The sequence below is a fragment of the Electrophorus electricus genome, chromosome 2 (genome assembly GCF_041902795.1).
Source record: "Electrophorus electricus isolate QZ-2024a chromosome 2, ASM4190279v1, whole genome shotgun sequence".
NCBI lineage: Eukaryota > Metazoa > Chordata > Actinopteri > Gymnotiformes > Gymnotidae > Electrophorus > Electrophorus electricus.
In genome coordinates this window covers 12915001-12935493 of record NC_137498.1, presented here as the reverse complement: position 1 = coordinate 12935493, position 20493 = coordinate 12915001, and the positions used below count along the sequence as shown (strand labels likewise).

General features: G+C 40.6%; 1 long non-coding RNA gene across 1 annotated transcript in view; it reads left to right on the top strand.

Annotated features, from left to right (window-relative positions):
- The first annotated feature begins 18996 nt into the window (after positions 1–18996).
- The window catches only part of LOC145660436 (uncharacterized), a 4113-nt gene continuing 2616 nt past the window's right edge, over positions 18997–20493 (top strand). Inside the window, exon 1 of the long non-coding RNA XR_014126804.1 lies at positions 18997–19102. This is a non-coding gene — a long non-coding RNA (uncharacterized LOC145660436). The remainder of the gene's footprint in view (positions 19103–20493) is intronic.

Below are 20493 nucleotides of genomic sequence, written 5' to 3'. Positions count from 1 at the left end.
AACCTCTCAACACTGGCCTGGTAGCAGAGGCCTCAGACTCTGTCAAATTTCAAAGTTTCTTTGTCACGTACATAGTCATACATGCTATAACTGGCAGTGAAATGCTTTATGTAACTGCTCTGTCCATGGCTGAGGAGAGATACAGGGTAATGGAGAGTGGTTTAATGAATAAATAAATATGTTATGATGAATGAAGACAGGATGTATACTATGCATATATACAATGTACAATTTCCAGTTTTTACAATTTAAAATTCACAGATGTTTTTTTTTGTTTTGTTTTATGATGTTTGTTGGCCTGATTCAGGGCCCAAATGGCCTTCGGGAAGAAGCTCCTCTTCAGTCTCTCCGTGCTGGTCTTCAGGGAGCGAAAGCGCTTCCCTGACCTCAACAAAGAGAAGAGCCTATTGTTGGGATAGGTGGCCTATTGTTGGGATAGTCCTTCACCATCCTCCTGGCCTTGGTCTGGCAACACTTGTAGTAGGTGGTCTGCAGGGCAAGAAGTTCCATATGAAGTTCCGCTCTGCTCAACGCACCATGCTCTGGAGTGCTTGTCTCTCCTGCTTGGTGCAGTTCCCAAACCAGACTGTGATGTTTCCTGTGAGGATGCTCTCAATAGTGTATGTGTAGAAGGTTCGCAGCACCTTGGAGGGCAGTCTGAAGTCTCTTAGGTGTTTGAGGCGGTAAAGACGCTGACGAGCCTTCTTTGCCAGGGAGGTGTGGCGGGACCAGGACTGTCTACTCTCTCCACCGTGGTTCCATTAATCCTAACAGGCTGGTAGTGCCATTCCTGCTTCTTGCTGCAGCTCCTTTGTCTTGCTGATGTTGAGGAGGAGATTATTTTCCTGGCACCAGTTCTCCAGGTAGGCCCTCTCGTCGTTGTCCGAGATCAGACCCATGACGACGGTATCGCAGGCAAACTTGGCAATGATGGTAGAACTGGAAGTGGCTACGCAGTCTTATGTGTAGAGTGAGTAGAGCAGAGGGCTTAGGACACAACCCTGGGGAGCTCCAGTGCTGAGGATGAGGGTGGATGAGACACAGTTGCCCACCCGTACTGATTGTGATCTGTCTGTTAGGAAGTTGGAGATCCAGTCACACAGGGATGGATGCAGTCCCAGATCCTCCAACTTGGTAGTGAGTCTGAAGGGGATGATAGTGTTAAATGCTGAACTGTAGTCAACAAACAGCATTTTTAACATAATTACCCCTCACTTTATCCGAGAGTTCAGAGCCTTGCGGATGGTTTTGTCCACCCAGGGCTTCTGGTTAGGAAACGTCTTGATGGTGGCTCTTGGGATCATATCATCCACTATTTTCCCAATGAACTCCACTGCTGCTTCCGTAAACTCGCTGACATCATCAGTGCCAGTGACCTCATCAGTCCTGCTGTTTTCATATTAGCGTTACAAACCGCTCCAGCTCTGACGCTCTCTCTCTCTCTGTGTGTGTGTGTGTGTGTGTGTGTGTGTGTGTGTTGGTATCGTGTGACAACAAGATGATGTATTGTACTTTACTGTCCATTGTAGATCGCTCATGCAGATAAAACACAACACGCTAGTATCAGATTAACACACACACACAAGCACTTGAAATGTATACAACTGAAAATTTGTAATTCATTGTTTAGAGTTTAGATTCTGCATGAATTCATTGTGCTTATTTGCTCCTGTGAACATGAATATTCAGCCTGGTGACAATCTGCATGCAGGAACAAGTCAGAATACCACAGACCAAAGGAGGGAGGGAGGACAAATATGAACAACTAAAAGTAGAAAGAGAGACGTGTGTGTGAGCTGAAGTATTTGTCATGGTTTCAGTTCTCACATGCTCAAACACTCACACCCCACAGTCCTAAAAACTGTGTTTAAGTATGTTGGGCTTCGTTGAGGAGCAGTCAGATAGTTCTTCATGTAGTCAGTGATGTCTCACTCCTGCTGCAGGGACATCACACGTACAGTAAGACAGTCACAGATCAGCACTAAAGAGGATAGAGGAGGACAGCACACAACATACACACACGTACAACAGATGAGTGTGTGTGGGGCTACTCAAGGCAAATATACACATGCACTGCAGACCTGTGTGTCTGTGTGTGTAATGTTGCTGGCCCGAGTGCAGCAGGATGTACAGACTTCCTTGACGGTGCAAGACATTTATCAACATTAAACACATACGACACAGGGGGCACTCACACATAACACAATAAACATGACTCTACACTTAACATTAAACAATGAACAGATATACATTAACACGTGACTACACAAACTAACGTTGCGGCTACAGAGCTCGAAATTAACACACATGTAGCGACAATAACCAACAGCGGTGCACATACTCACAGGTTTAAATAGACAGACAAACAACAGTAAACCCTGCGCAGGTGTGTGCAGTCCCGGAGGGCGTGGTTACAAAACACACGTGACTCGTGGGGGGCGGAGCGTTCTGTGACGGCGTGGACGTGTGAATGGGTGCACAGCTGAGTTTACGTGTAATTAAAATTTCAAACCAAAACTTTAACATACTGGCAAGTATTTTTTCCAAGTGCATTTTACACTTATAAAACCCTGTCAAAACCGCAATCCACTAGGTGGACCTATACTACACTTAAATTATATCGAAACACGGATAAAAAAAAAAACGGTAGATAAGACTGATATAATTTCTAAAAAGGAAAAAGGCAAGCATTCCTTTTATAAGATTGATGTATATTTTATTGAGATAAAGACATTCATACTTTTAACCAGCACATTATTGCAAGTAAGAAAAGGATTTTGTTATGCAGATGCTGAAAGCAACAGTACCAAGAGGATGTACCAAATATATCTCTGTGTGTGTGTGTGTGTGTGTGAGAGAGAGAGATGCGAATAAAAGTTCGTCAGAGTTTCATCTGAATACACTTCCTCTCCACTATAAGTGTAGCTGTGAAGTCATTCAGTAGACTGTATTGAAGAGTGTGTACGGTGTGTGTAGTGTGTGTAACTCAGTAAAAATGCAGGTGTGTGTTTATCTGCTCCTTGTGCTCCACGCTGCTGATGGTGAGTGTTACCTTCTCTCTACAGGTGTAGACAAGTGAAGAAACACGTCACCGGGAAGCGACCTGGATGAGGTTTGAGGACATGTAGCTCGATATCTGACTTATTTACAAATCCTATTAGCTATCGTTGCTGTTGGCTTCCAGTGTTTGTTAGAAATGTTAGCAGCTTTTGTTCTAAACTAAAGGAGCAAAATATGGACACCAAACATATCTTGTCCACCTGGGTTAAGGGAGAATGAAGTAAATTCTGTTGACTTTATTTGTTAAGTGGCACTGAAATCTGCGCTGTGGTTCGGTCCGGTAGAGAGGAACCGGTGCTAATTACTTGCTAATTAGTTACTTCAGACCAGCATACGATAGGAATTGTAGGGACATTACTAAGACTGATGAAATTAAGAGTATTGTGACTCTTACAAGCATCATTTTGCCCTATAAGTCTGTACATTTACAAAAACAATTTGTTTGTTTTTTTATCATGGTGTGGTATGTGAAATGTGCTCACTTGTTTATTTCTGTTTGTGTTATTTATTCCTCACTTGTTCATTCTGTGTATAATGCAGCTCTTGTCCACTACCCACTTCTGTATCCAGCTGCCTGTGACAGAGGTCACACCTCATTGTGGTTGATTGTGTATGTGGTACAGTCCTGTACATGTGGTGTGTGATGTATGTGTTTGGTGCTTCTGTGTGTTTGCCCAAGTGGGGAGTGGGTGTGGGTTTGGGGGAGAGACTAAAGAGAATTCTGATCTCATGAATTTTGATGTACCCATAATATCCCTTATTGAGCTAGCAGTCAAACAAGATAGAGTAATACCATTTTACTGTGGAGACCAGAGGAGGGGCAGAGCTCACTACCTGCAGGTTAAAGAGTTGGACTGGTACTGAATAAATCCATTTCCATTAGGAGGTCTCCGCTATCAGGACTTCCCAGAGGGTTTCAGCCAGACAGCTGTCTGCCACTGTGAAGACAGCTTTTTACCTGTTTATTATGGTTTACCCCCATGCTGCTCAGGGACACTGACTATAGTACTTGCTGACACTTCCTACAGTGTAGTGACTCCAATTAGGCTAGAGCCCTACTCAGCTTTCCTGAAACACAACCCATGCTTAACTACATGGTCAACTAAAGTGGCCCAGATCTCATCCGTGATGGTTGCTCTTCCTCCCCCTCATCATCTTCCTCATCCTCGCTTTCCAATACTGACCTCCATTGATATCCAACCAAGATATCGAGCCTGTGGCCTCTTTATAGTGCTCAGGTTCTGATTTCTAAGTGTCATTAGTAAAATTTGTCAAGTGTCTTCACCTATGAGTACTGGGTTTGGTTAATTGATAAATGGATGCATCATTTGCATTTGAGGGTTTTCCATAAGAAACACATGTATTTCTGTTGAATGATGTGTCCAATATAGAGAATTGTGTTTAGCGTATTGAAAAAAATGTGTTTTAGAAATATAAAATGAGTGTAAATCAGAGAAGGTGCTTTTGGTTTAGTATAACAGGTCAGGAGATGGGCTACATGAGTTAGTGGTTTCAATTATTGTCACATGTCCCCATTTTTGTGTCTTGCAAAAAACTGTAATATCACAAAAACAGTACAGTTTCCCAGCAAGCACCTCTTCCTCCTAGCAAACTTGAAGCACTTTTTAACAATTTAACAATACGTAACTAACTCTCTCTCTCTCACACACACATATATACACACACACACACACACACACACACACACAAACATGCACAGCTGCTGCAGGATGGCCAGACCCACATCTGAAGGACTTGGAGAAAGACAATTTTACACACACAGTAAATGTACATTCAAAGGGATATTGTAGATGTAAAAACACCTCCCTGCTCTGCCCTGCTCTCTCTCTTTCTCTCTCTCTCTTTCTCTCTCTCTCTCTCTCTCTCTCTTCTTGTTTGGTGTTTGGGCTTCAAGTTCTCCTATGTTGTTCCTCTTATCTTAGAGGTTTAGAAAAAATTACAAATAAAAAATGAACAAGTAAGAAAAAAAGAAAACCATAAAGTACAGTACAGCATGCACCTCTTGCTCCTCACATATGTATTGCTAAACCTGGTGTACTTTAGCAATACATAAATAAGACACACACAGACATGCATATGCGCATGCTTCCTTTTTGGGTTCGTGAGCTTAAAATTCTGCTGTGCTGTTCCTCTGAGTGGTGTGTGAATGACATGTTTACTTCTTTCACTCACCCATGAAGACTGTCAAACAGTCTCCAAATCCTCATCAGTGACAGTGATCCAGCTCTGAACTTCATGGTTTAATCAGTCACTCACTAACTGACTCTGGCAGCATAAATTCACTCCAGTGACTGTTTTCTTATTTAGTCCCAAGTTATTCTGATGTCACCATAGTCATAGCTACCAGTTTACAGATGTGAGAATTCCCAGCATGCACCGCTTCCTCCTCACATATGTATTGCTAATCTGGGTGCACTGGGTGCTACGTGTGAAATGTGCTCACTTGTTTATTTCTGGTTGTGTTATTTATTGCTCATTTGTTCATCAATTGGTCAGGAGGCTTGGACAGCCCATGCTGCTGCTGCACAAACACACACACAAAACACACACTGTTTCTGTTAGTGGTATTTTTTCCTCACTTGTTCATTCTGTGTATGATGCAGCTCTTGTCCACTACCCACTTCTGTATCCAGCTGCCTGTGACAGAGGTCACACCTCATTGTGGTTGATTGTATATGTGGTACAGTCCTTTACGTGTGGTGTATGATGTAACGGTTTGGTGCTTCTGTGTGTTTCACTAAGTGGGGAGTGGGGGTGGGTTTCAGGGAGAGGCTACAGTGAGTTCTGATCTCATGAATTCTGACAAGCTCATCATATCCAAGACGATACTACTCTGTGTTACCATGGAGACCTGAGGAGGGGCAGAACTCACTACCTACAGGATAAAGAGTTGGACTAGTGATGAATAAATACATTTGGCAAGACAAGTGAGGTATCCAGGTCCAGCTCTACGGTGGGTGTGAAGACCCATTGTGCAGAAAATGTAAAAATAAAAAAAGCAAATTCATTAGAATTGAAATATGTGCGCTATAGCTCCGAAATGCAGAGCAACTTCAGAAATGCTGCAAACTCAGTCACAACACAACAGAACTGTTTTCTGAAGTTGCCTCGCATTTCCAAAATATAGTACACGTCACTTTGAATAAAGTGTTTTCTGAATTTGTATAAAGTTCAGGAATTTGCATCAAGTTTGTAAACTGTAGCACATGTGTTTACCTTCTGTGTTCTTGAAAAGAAACAGTAAATCAAACATAATGTGGAATACAAGTGTAGCAACAAGAGTGAAGGTGAAGTAGGTGAGACACTGATTCAGAGATGGAACTGCACCTTAACAACCACAGCACCACAAAAGATACCAAATACAAACAGTGCAGACTGACTCTAATTATTGGTTTTGACAGTCATATCTGGGCCCATGTCCTTAAAGGGCCCCTACCATGGAAAACTGAATGTCACTCACTTTATTGAGATAAATAATTTTTAAGTAATATGTAAATATTGTTACATTTTCAAAACACATTTACTCTCCCATTTCTTACAGTCCATATATGGAATCTAATCTGTAAAAATAGCCTGTTTTGAAATCACTGTTTCTCTGATGTCATGAGAACCAGCTCATTTACTTATCTCTGCCTCTTTGGCCTACAGCAGTTTAACCCCTAACACCTACATTGCAGTTCTCAGACATATTTCAGCTCTTAGTGCTTTTTAAATGAAGCACAATACAGGGCAGCCAATCAGAACAGAGTTCATTTATCTTACATCTTAAAGGAACAGCAACAGAAACTGCCTGTTTAATTCCAAGGGATAAAGAGAGGATGGAAAATAGTTGTGTAAAATTGAACTGAGACTCTTTTTGGAAGATAACGCTACAAAAACATTGTAAGAAGACACCTAAGAAAACTATAAAATAAAGGATAAATATAGGATATGCGCCCTCTAAAGACCTTTTCGTGTATTTGGTGAGATGGGAAGGTGAGTGGCTACAGCTACAGCTGAGGAAGCACCAGGGGCTCCTGTCTGGGTCCCACTGGGCAGCCATATGCAGGGCAGCTGTGTACAGCACAGGTTCTGAACTTGGCTGAAGGGTGCAGTTTCAGCACCTTGGACAGCAGTCAGGCTGCTTTGGAGGTGAAAGATATTTGGTCTGTGGTACTGGTCTACAACTCTGAACATATTTTATTAAAGTCCTTCCTTATTTGGTCCTTTTAATGAAATCTACATCTCTAAGTACAAACCCCATCTCTAAGTAAAACTCTATATCATCTCTTGGAAACATTGAAATAAAAAATGGAAAAAAATAAATAAATAGCAAAGCATTAGCCATTAGATTAGAACATATTATTCCATCACTGATACACCCTGATCAAACTGGTTTCATCAAAGGAGACACTCAGCCATTAACAGGGTAGACTACTTAACCTAATACTGTGACGGTGGCAGTTCAGAGGGAGCGAGAGGCAAGGTTGCGCCAAAGTGCTCTTTATTTTCCATTGTCAATATGTGACGATACCACTACTAACGACAAACACTACTCTGTTCCAGTAGTCCTTGTAGCGATGTACACGTTGGGAGTGAGCAGCCCGACAGGCCACTAATGTGCTGCACTCTCTCTTGACCTGTGAGTTTAAATAGAGAGAATGAACAAGGAACAGGTGAAGGTGATTAGTAGGCAGGAGACTGGGAATGAGGCAGGTGTTTAGTGTGATCCCTAGCAGGAGTGGGCGTGTCCCTCCCGCTGGCTGCCCGGCCAACCGTGACAAATACGTTACACCTCACTCCACATATTAGAAACTGCTATGCAGAAAAGGCCTTCAATAAAGTAAATGGAAGTTTTTCTCCTCACATTTTATCTTTAATACCACACCTAAGGCCACAGTCAGTACTAATATAATACCATCACAAAATGTGCATAGAGGTACTAGGCAAGGAAGCCCACTCTCTCTATTGCTGTTCTCAGTTCTTTTATTTATAGATTTATTTATTACTATTTTTGCTTTTTAGGGGGTTTGTCTTTTTACAGTTTTTATTTTATTTTGTTGTTGTTGTTGTTGTTGTTGTTACAGTGCAGTGCACACTAGCCTACAGCCTCAATTAGTTATGTTAAAGATATTCACCATTTAGCAAACAGTTGTTAACCAGCTTTTGACAGCTTTAACAACAAAAAGAACAAAGTAACAAAGAGAAAATGTGAGAAAATGTTTCTACTTCCTGTGATAACTGTTGGGTTGTGATGACATTGTACTGTCTACAGCCAAAGTGGTCTTTACTTTGGTGACTCCTTTAGTGGTTCTATGTCAGTGGGTGGATTTCACAGCTTCTCTTAAGTAGTTTTTTCTTAATAGTATGACAAACTACAACATGATCATAGACTGCTGCATTCCACCTGTACTTTATGAATAATATGAATGTTATCAGACCATCCTCATGTTTACCTGGTTAAATGATCAATGTTTATTTTGATCAGCATGTAGTTTAGAGCTTTTCCTGTCTGATCTCTCTAATATTTGCTAAGCTACACATTCAGTTTGGTCCTCTGATCACTAAGTGCAGGAGTGAAATGATGTGACCAAACAGTGCTGAGGGGGATCACTGTGTAGCACTACTTCTTACTGCAGGATCACTTTACTGAGGATGGGGACTGAACACTGGGAAGCTCAGGAGGAAGTGATGACACTAGAAAGACACTGTTTCACTGTTACATTTAGTCTGTATGTGAGAGAGAAAGAAGTGGAGGAATAATTTATTTTGCACTTGAACACACTTCCCCTCTAATGAGTGGACATTAGTGGGTGGTGAATTTCAGTGGAGTTCTACTGAGAGAGTTGTAGAGTTCCAGGTCATAGTTGTGTGGTGATTCCCACAGACAAACTGTAGTCTGGGCTACAGTTTTCAGTGTTCAATACACTGTAGTTTTGTAGAGTGTATAAGATGTGTAGCAGCGTTACTGCTGTAGCTGTGTGTGGTGTGTTGTGGAATGCAGCTGTGTTTTTATCTACAGGTGTGTTTTTACTTTCTTTTTGGAAATGATGTGCAGACGAAGTCCTGTGAAGCGTTTGAGGTTCTTCCTTATTGTACTGCTAAAGGATTCGAAGCATTGGAGCATTGAAAGCTGGTGACAAAACAGCGACACCTGGTGGTTCTCAGAAATTATAGCAGGCATAGATTCAAAACTGCGCAGCACTATAAACAATACAACAGTCCACCGCCTTCATATTTCATTAAAAAAAATGATGATCAGTAATGATGTTTAGTAATTAAATTCTACAATAATTAGTTTAAAATTATTGTTTCCCCTTTTATGTGAAAACATAATACAAAACTGTACTGGGAGACAACAGGCTGATGTAATGAAACATTTACCCTCCCTTTTGGGTTCTATAATTTGCACATTTCCAATTTTTTAGTAAAAAGATAAAGCTTCCAAGTTATAGGACAGTGCCAAACTTATGAAACAGTCTCAACGTCATCCTGTGTATCTGTGATGTTTGAAGCTTCAAACACGATTAGTCACATGTTATTAGTAACTTTAGTGGGAATGTTAGTGGTAATAACTTTAGTGGGAATGTTAGTGGTAGTAACTTTAGTGGGAAGGGAGAGGGAGAGAAGGAAGGAGGGAGGGAGAGAGACAGAGTGAGTTAGAGGGAGGCAGAGACAATCTATAATCAATATAATCAGACATCTTATAACTTGATGGTCATGCATCCATCATACCAACATCTATTGGGAAACCTCTTAGTGATTTCCAGTACCATCATCATTTGGCTGGTACCATCAGTACCATCAGGTGACTGGACCTGCAGCAATTAAGTATGTCATATATAATAATAATGGAGTATGTCATATATAATAATAATTAATTAAGTCATATGTAATAATAACCATTTTACATGTACATGTGCAGCCATGTTTAATAGTGAAGGCCTTTATCCTGTGTGTTTCTGCAGGCTGCATGTTGGTAGGGATTCTGAGGACAGACGTCATCACTGCATACACAGGAAACTCAGTACTGCTGCCCTGCTCCTGTACTGACCCACACGCCAAACCTGAGAGTTTCACCTGGCAGAAATACAACACAAGAAAACAAACATGGGACATGATCACCAATAAGAGTGAACAGTATAGAAACAGAGTTCAGCTGGGTACTGCTCATTCTCCAGGAAAGCTCTCTCTACTCATATCACACCTGACTGAAGAGGATGAGGGAGACTACAGGTGTTCTCTTAACCAGTGGAACTATAAAGCCATCAGACTCACCATTAAAGGTAAAACACTGTATTTGATCCAAATCCAACTGCAAATGATAAATCCAGCTTTAAGGTTTTCTTAGGTATCCACACTAGCAAAGTCTTGGTTGTCTGAGTTACTTGTAGACTTTCTGCTGTCATATTTGTTGTTGTGCTGTCATCTGTGCACATTACCAGTAATGTTTAGTTCAGTGATGGTCAAATACTCCTTTAATTGTAACAAATATCTTGTGCAGTTCAAGTAAGAATTTCTCAGGTTTTTAACACACATGCTTCTTTGTTTTGGTTTTTCTGTTCCGACCCCTCGTTTGGTTTTCCTGTCACTGTTTTCATCTTTGTCTAGTTTGCATTCGTTAACCTTTGTATAAATATCCCTTGTTTTATCGTCTTGGTTGTGGGTCTTTGAATGTGCGCTCTCTCGTCCTCCCATGAGTTTATTGTTGTTTGGTAACGTTATTAGCCTGGTCGTTATTCTAGTGTTTACTGTTTAACTTCCTTCTTGCTAATGATGTGCAGACGAAGTCCTGTGAAGCGTTTGAGGTTCTTCCTTATTGTACTGCTGAAGGATTCGAAGCGTTGGAGCATTGAAAGCTGGTGACAAAACAGCGACACCTGGTGGTTTTCAGAAATTATAGCAGCTAAAGATTCAAAACTGCGCAGCATTATAAACAATACAACACTGCACCGCCTTCATATGTCATTAAAAAAAATGGATGATCAGTAATGATGTTTAGCAATTAAATTCTGAAATAATTTGTGTAAAATCATTGTTTCCCTTTTATGTAAAAACAACAGGTTGGCGTTATGAAACGTTTACTCTCGCTTTTGACTTCTATAATTAGCACATTTACAATTTTTTTTTAGTAAAAAGATAAAGCTTCCAAGTTATAGGACAGTGGCAAACTTATGAAACAGTCTCACCCTCATCCTGTGCTTCAGTGACATCTGAAGCTTCGACCATCATTAGTCACGTGTTGTTAGTAACTTTAGTGGTAATATTAATGGTAATATTAACTTTAGTAGCAATAGTAACTGATACAAGCTTCGGTACACTGTTTGATACGAGCTTTGATGCCTTAGTATTAAATGATACATCATAATTTTATTGTTTCTGCACAGTTCCTGTATCATTTTTCTCCCTTTTTGGTGTTCCATTTAGTCAGTGTTTATTTTTCATCATTTTGTTAATTTTGCCGTTGTGTCCACCTGTTTTGCAAATGAAGAACTTTCGTTTACACATGTGCATCAAGTCCTGTCTGCCTCTGCGTTACATAATCGTTCTGAAAACTGCACAGTGTGCAGATCATTAATGTTGGTGGACCAGCTGGATCAAAATCACTAATGTGTTCTTATTTTAGATTTTTGATTTAAAACATCTAAAATAAGAAGCAAGGCTTTGCTATGACAAGTTGCAAATGGGCATAAACAAACAGTCATAAAAGTTGATTTAGTCAATGTTGATGTTAGCTTGACATTACAAGTGACATATTTGGAGCTTCTGTTACTGTAATTATTTACCCCTGTCCCACTTACCTACAACCAAAGGCAGAGGTGCAGGCAAAGGTTTAATGCACATAAAACTAAAAAATGTATCTGATTCCAAATTATGCCTGTAATTACAATTTATATTCTGAAGAGAATGCTCTACTGCATTGTCTAGCATGTGTTATGAGAATATGCATAACCACCTTTCTAAAATTCCTGTCTTAATACATCCTGCTTTTTCAGTGGTTCTGTCAGCCTAACATAGGATTTGACCTACTAAACTTGCAGTGCAGAGATTGGATACTTTACAGGAAACTGGTGTCAGCACTCTAAATATATATAAAAATATAGCTGGCTCTTCACTCGGCCTCAATCTACCAGTGTAGAGAATTTTGACTACACCTTTGGATTTCCCCTCTCTTCAGAAATTATGAGTGATTAACATCATCTGCGAGTGTCTGGACTCCATCAGTGTCATTGCAAATAGTACACGGAGAGCCGAGCTTCATAAGTTAAATGTAGCAAAGGGTTAAAGAAGGTGAAGTGGGTGGCCAGGCCGGGAACAGTAGAGTATGTCTGCTGAGGCATATAGAGAGAGAGAGAGAGAGAGAGAGAGAGCACAAGCCCAAGGGAGAGATTTCTCCAAATGTACGTCTTCAGCCCACCAACTCTGCTCCAGCTCCACTCTCAGCTCTGCTCCAGCATTAACTCCACACGGTTCAGAATTTCTTTATTCTTATCTTGATTGATCAACAGCAGAGTTTGTCCAACACTGACTAATCAAAGAGTGACCACATACGAGCAGCATCCCTGTCATAGCACATCCAAGAGGAACCCACAGCTGGTAGAGTGATTTACTGTCCTGAATAACAACTGATGAATAACAATATCTCTGCAAGAGACCACAGATGACCACAGCAGTTGGGGCAAACAAGAACAAGACTTCATAGTTGAGAGTTTGGCCTACACATATGAATATGTTATGATTTTCTTGGTTGAAATGACATAGTATGCCATGACAAATGACGTTGTAGCTCAGTCTCTCTCAGTGTACACACATCTCAGCTACCTGTATGAGGGCATTATGGAATTTGTAGTTCATGAAGCATTTATGTATAAAGACTTGTAATTTTGCTCTTTTTTTTATCTTAATTTTGTAGCTGCTTGGGTTGAGGCTTTAGATTAGAATTTTCTGGAATGTCTATGGAAATAATGACCAATATGCTTCCAGATCCAAGACTGTTGAATAAATGTGTGATCACTGTTCTCCCTCTGACATATGCTGCCTGCTAAGGCATCTTATTTAGGTTCAATTTAAAGGCAGCATAAGACACTAAATCTGCAGTATAAATAATCTTTCACACCGAACACGAGAAAAATCTGCCTGGTGAAAAACCTCATTCACTTGAAGGGGCAAGAGCTTTACTTGCTTCTTTCTGAAAGAAAAGCAGCTGCTATTCTTATACTAATTATTAAAACAATGTCACAAGTAGTGTTAGCTGTTTTCTGAAGGACTACATTCCCCAAAATTACACAATACCAAGACCGCCCATAATCCCCTCATTTTGCTCCACCCATGTGAAAACATGAGCGAGGTGGCAGTTAGATGTGACCGACGCTTAAGTCTTCATACATGATGGGAATGGAAATCTAATTAGAATGGGAATCTAACTGGATCATTTCTGTTACTCAGACCTTTGCCTGTACAGACAACACCAGACCCCTCACTAGACACATAGACAAACTCAGTGAGATCAGGTGGAAAACTGAACAAACATCAGCACTTCAAGAATCTGTAGCATTTGTTGTATGTGCCACTTGATTGCTGTAACAGCTGGAGTGCCGCAGGGCGCGGAGCAGGACGTACAGACTCCCTCGACTTTGACAGACATTTAATAACACGTAACGCTTACGACGACGGCACTCACAAAACATAAACGGATAACACGAATACACGTAACACTGCAGGAACACTAACGACGGCAACACAAACATATACGTTTAACATGAATACACGTAGGACTAGCAACACAAACAATGACCAATACTAATGCACACACCAACAGGGGTTTAACTACACACACACACACACAACATTAAACAGGGGCAGGTGTGTGCCATCATGGGGGCGTGGTTACAGAACAAAAAGTGACTTCAACTGCAGGCGGTGGGCCGTACCACGTGACCAGTGGCGAGGGGAGCGTTTTGTGACAATTGCTGACTTAATATAAAGAATTCTAGTGAAGGCTTCCACACTGATGCGCTATCACAGAGTTACATATATTGTGTCTGACCTTTATTTAACTGTTAGTTTTATGGCATTACTTAAGACATTCACAATCATATAAACATCAAAATGGAACACTTTATTTCAGGACCAGGCCAAATGCATCACTTTCAGTACAAAGTAATTTACAACAGAGTCATATGGGAGTTTCATTTCAGCTTCATCACCCAGTTTCAAGAACAGGAAGGTACTACATGGTTTGAGGTGCTCACATCTGTTCAGATTTACTAGTTGCCTCACTTGGTAAGTGACATCTAATCATTATTATCACATACTGAAGGTCTTCTATTGGTGTGTTTCTGTAGGCTGTATACTGGAACATCACAGGATCTCCGAAATCACTGCATACACAGGAGACTCAGTACTGCTGCCTTGTTCCTGCACTGACCTACACACCAAACCTGAGAATTTCACCTGGAGGAAACGCAACACAAACAGAAACTCATGGGACGTGATCACCAGTGAGAGTGCACAGTACAGAAACAGAGTTCAGATGGGTACTGCTCACTCTCCAGGAAAGCTCTCTCTACTCATATCACACCTGACTGAAGAGGATGAGGGAGTCTACAGGTGTTATCCTAACCAGTGGAACTATAAAGCCATCAGACTCACCATTAAAGGTAAAACACTGTATTTGATCCAAATCCAACTGCAAATGATAAATCCAGCTTTAAGGTTTTCTTATGTATCCACACTAGCAAAGTCTTGGTTGTCTGAGTTACTTGTAGACTTTCTGCTGTCATATTTGTTGTTGTGCTGTCATCTGTGCACATTGCCAGTAATGTTTAGTTCAGTGATGGTCAAATACTCCTTTAATTGTAACAAATATCTTGTGCAGTTCAAGTAAGAATTTCTCAGGTTTTTAATACACATGCTTCTTTGTTTTGGTTTTTCTGTTCCGACCCCTCGTTTGGTTTTTCTGTCACTGTTTTCATCTTTGTCTAGTTTGCATTCGTTAACCTTTGTATAAATATCCCTTGTTTTATCGTCTTGGTTGTGGGTATCTGAATGTGCGCTCTCTCGTCCTCCCATGAGTTTATTGTTGTTTGGTAACGTTATTAGTCTGCTCGTTATTCTAGTGTTTACTGTTTAACTTCCTTCTTGCTAATGATGTGCAGACGAAGTCCTGTGAAGCGTGTGAGGTTCTTCCTTATTGTACTGCTGAAGGATTCGAAGCGTTGGAGTATTGAAAGCTGGTGACAAAACAGCGACACCTGGTGGTTTTCAGAAATTATAGCAGCTAAAGATTCAAAACTGCGCAGCATTATAAACAATACAACACTGCACCGCCTTCATATGTCATTAAAAAAAATGGATGATCAGTAATGATGTTTAGCAATTAAATTCTGAAATAATTTGTGTAAAATCATTGTTTCCCTTTTATGTAAAAACAACAGGTTGGCGTTATGAAACGTTTACTCTCGCTTTTGACTTCTATAATTAGCACATTTACAATTTTTTTTTAGTAAAAAGATAAAGCTTCCAAGTTATAGGACAGTGGCAAACTTATGAAACAGTCTCACCCTCATCCTGTGCTTCAGTGACATCTGAAGCTTCGACCATCATTAGTCACGTGTTGTTAGTAACTTTAGTGGAAATATTAATGGTAATATTAACTTTAGTAGCAATAGTAACTGATACAAGCTTCGGTACACTGTTTGATACGAGCTTTGATGCCTTAGTATTAAATGATACATCATAATTTTATTGTTTCTGCACAGTTCCTGTATCATTTTTCTCCCTTTTTGGTGTTCCATTTAGTCAGTGTTTATTTTTCATCATTTTGTTAATTTTGCCGTTGTGTCCACCTGTTTTGCAAATGAAGAACTTTCGTTTACACATGTGCATCAAGTCCTGTCTGCCTCTGCGTTACATAATCGTTCTGAAAACTGCACAGTGTGCAGATCATTAATGTTGGTGGACCAGCTGGATCAAAATCACTAATGTGTTCTTATTTTAGATTTTTGATTTAAAACATCTAAAATAAGAAGCAAGGCTTTGCTATGACAAGTTGCAAATGGGCATAAACAAACAGTCATAAAAGTTGATTTAGTCAATGTTGATGTTAGCTTGACATTACAAGTGACATATTTGGAGCTTCTGTTACTGTAATTATTTACCCCTGTCCCACTTACCTACAACCAAAGGCAGAGGTGCAGGCAAAGGTTTAATGCACATAAAACTACAAAATGTATCTGATTCCAAATTATGCCTGTAATTACAATTTATATTCTGAAGAGAATGCTCTACTGCATTGTCTAGCATGTGTTATGAGAATATGCATAACCACCTTTCTAAAATTCCTGTCTTAATACATCCTGCTTTTTCAGTGGTTCTGTCAGCCTAACATAGGATTTGACCTACTAAACTTGCAGTGCAGAGATTGGATACTTTACAGGAAACTGGTGTCAGCACTCTAAATATATATAAAAATATAGCTGGCTCTTCACTCGGCCTCAATCTACCAGTGTAGAGAATTTTGACTACACCTTTGGATTTCCCCTCTCTTCAGAAATTATGAGTGATTAACATCATCTGCGAGTGTCTGGACTCCATCAGTGTCATTGCAAATAGTACACGGAGAGCCGAGCTTCATAAGTTAAATGTAGCAAAGGGTTAAAGAAGGTGAAGTGGGTGGCCAGGCCGGGAACAGTAGAGTATGTCTGCTGAGGCATAGAGAGAGAGAGAGAGAGAGAGAGAGAGAGAGAGAGCACAAGCCCAAGGGAGAGATTTCTCCAAATGTACGTCTTCAGCCCACCAACTCTGCTCCAGCTCCACTCTCAGCTCTGCTCCAGCATTAACTCCACACGGTTCAGAATTTCTTTATTCTTATCTTGATTGATCAACAGCAGAGTTTGTCCAACACTGACTAATCAAAGAGTGACCACATACGAGCAGCATCCCTGTCATAGCACATCCGAGAGGAACCCACAGCTGGTAGAGTGATTTACTGTCCTGAATAACAATTGATGAATAACAATATCTCTGCAAGAGACCACAGATGACCACAGCAGTTGGGGCAAACAAGAACAAGACTTCATAGTTGAGAGTTTGGCCTACACATATGAATATGTTATGATTTTCTTGGTTGAAATGACATAGTATGCCATGACAAATGACGTTGTAGCTCAGTCTCTCTCAGTGTACACACATCTCAGCTACCTGTATGAGGGCATTATGGAATTTGTAGTTCATGAAGCATTTATGTATAAAGACTTGTAATTTTGCTCTTTTTTTTAATCTTAATTTTGTAGCTGCTTGGGTTGAGGCTTTAGATTAGAATTTTCTGGAATGTCTATGGAAATAATGACCAATATGCTTCCAGATCCAAGACTGTTGAATAAATGTGTGATCACTGTTCTCCCTCTGACATATGCTGCCTGCTAAGGCATCTTATTTAGGTTCAATTTAAAGGCAGCATAAGACACTAAATCTGCAGTATAAATAATCTTTCACACCGAACACGAGAAAAATCTGCCTGGTGAAAAACCTCATTCACTTGAAGGGGCAAGAGCTTTACTTGCTTCTTTCTGAAAGAAAAGCAGCTGCTATTCTTATACTAATTATTAAAACAATGTCACAAGTAGTGTTAGCTGTTTTCTGAAGGACTACGTTCCCCAAAATTACACGATACCAAGACCGCCCATAATCCCCTCATTTTGCTCCACCCATGTGAAAACATGAGCGAGGTGGCAGTTAGATGTGACCGACGCTTAAGTCTTCATACATGATGGGAATGGAAATCTAATTAGAATGGGAATCTAACTGGATCATTTCTGTTACTCAGACCTTTGCCTGTACAGACAACACCAGACCCCTCACTAGACACACAGACAAACTCAGTGAGATCAGGTGGAAAACTGAACAAACATCAGCACTTCAAGAATCTGTAGCATTTGTTGTATGTGCCACTTGATTGCTGTAACAGCTGGAGTGCCGCAGGGCGCGGAGCAGGACGTACAGACTCCCTCGACTTTGACAGACATTTAATAACACGTAACGCTTACGACGACGGCACTCACACAACATAAACGGATAACACGAATACACGTAACACTGCAGGAACACTAACGACGGCAACACAAACATATACGTTTAACATGAATACACGTAGGACTAGCAACACAAACAATGACCAACACTAATGCACACACCAACAGGGGTTTAACTACACACACACACATACAACATTAAACCAGGAACAGGTGTGTGCCATCATGGGGGCGTGATTACAGAACAAAAAGTGACTTCAACTGCAGGCGGTGGGCCGTACCACGTGACCAGTGGCGCGGGGAGCGTTCCGTGACAATTGCTGACTTAATATAAAGAATTCTAGTGAAGGCTTCCACACTGATGCGCTATCACAGAGTTACATATATTGTGTCTGACCTTTATTTAACTGTTAGTTTTATGGCATTACTTAAGACATTCACAATCATATAAACATCAAAATGGAACACTTTATTTCAGGACCAGGGCAAATGCATCACTTTCAGTACAAAGTAATTTACAACAGAGTCATATGGGAGTTTCATTTCAGCTTTATCACCCAGTTTCAAGAACAGGAAGGTACTACATGGTTTGAGGTGCTCACATCTGTTCAGATTTACTAGTTGCCTCACTTGGTAAGTGACATCTAATCATTATTATCACATACTGAAGGTCTTCTTTTGGTGTGTTTCTCTAGGCTGTATACTGGAACATCACAGGATCTCTGAAATCACTGCATACACAGGAGACTCAGTACTGCTGCCTTGTTCCTGCACTGACCTACACACCAAACCTGAGAGTTTCACCTGGAGGAAACGCAACACAAACAGAAACTCATGGGACGTGATCTCCAGTGAGAGTGAACAGTACAGAAACAGAGTTCTGCTGGGTACTGTTCACTCTCCAGGAAATCTCTCTCTATTCATATCACACCTGACTGAAGAGGATGAGGGAGACTACAGGTGTTATATTAAAGACAATGAATACACGTACATAAGACTTTATATTTCAGGTAAAACATTATTAGCAACCACATTCCTAATACCAATGAAAACCTCATAAGTCGATTTAGTCTCTCCACCATGAACTTACTTTTTAAACATACAAATAAATGTAATATAAATACATTCACCACACACTTTATTAGACACACATACATCAGATATTACTAAAATTCAAAAACAGGACATTTAAAAGTAGAGAAACACCATTACATATTTATGTATCTAACATGTGGACCACATTATCCTCAGATATTAGTCACCAGACACCCTCTGTCACCAGTCTAGAAGAGTTAAACACAACTAACATTCATTTCACCTGCCCTCACTGAACACTTTCAGTACCTCTAATAAGTGAATGTGTAGGTATAATTACAGACTGTGTCCACCTGGTGTCTTACACAGTTTGTGTGTCACCCTGCACCCAGGACATCACTGGTCAGTTTCTGACCACAGATGTCCCAGTATATGTGGATACTGAACCATTCTCCACACATCAATCCCACTACAGTGCTGGAGGCTTGGTAGTGGGTGTTGTACTGGTATGAGTGGTTCAGGTACAGCAGTGTTACTGGATTCAGTGCTACTGGTAGGCTGAGAGTGTTCTGACAGTGAAAGATATCCAGCCAGCAGTGTTTCAGTGGTCAGACACTGACCATGACTGGAGTTGGAGGATGGTTAACACTAACTGTGTGTTACACCAGATGGGCTAGAACCACTGACTCTACAAATACAAGATTTTTCTCAACCATTCATATTTATCAAATGTGATGGAGCATAAACTATTGCATAAAGAGAGAGAGAAGGAGGGAAGCAGAGAGAGAGAGAAGGAGGGAGGCAGAGAGAGAGAGAGAGAACGAAAAAAAAAGAAGAGCAGAGAGAAGAGTCTCCTCTCACAGCTGGTGCTGACACTGAGTTCATTAACACACACTAACACTAACACATCAGGACCAGTCTGAAGTACAAACAATCAGACCAAACCAAATTATTACACTTCAAAAACTAAACTACATCACCCACTGGAACACAAACACAAGCACAAAGCAAAATGCAACGTTATCTGGCCCTAAAACGTCAGTACACGGTAGCAGACGTCCTGTACACAGTGACTGACATTAAACACAGAACCACGTTGACAAAGTCCAGACTCAGAGAACACAGCCTGGCCGTCCAGACCAGCCGATAAATGTCATGGCTGCCCGGAGAACTCTGTTAGCAATGTAAATATGACACTGTTGAGACAGAGCTGCACTTCCTCACTGAATGTGAAAAATTCACCCAAATATGGCAAATTTATTTTACAAAATCTGAGACGGTCCACCCCAACTTTAAGTGTCTGTCTAACACTGAAACTGCCCATCCTACTGGGTGAAAAGAAGGAAAGCATCACTTTAGCTGGGTG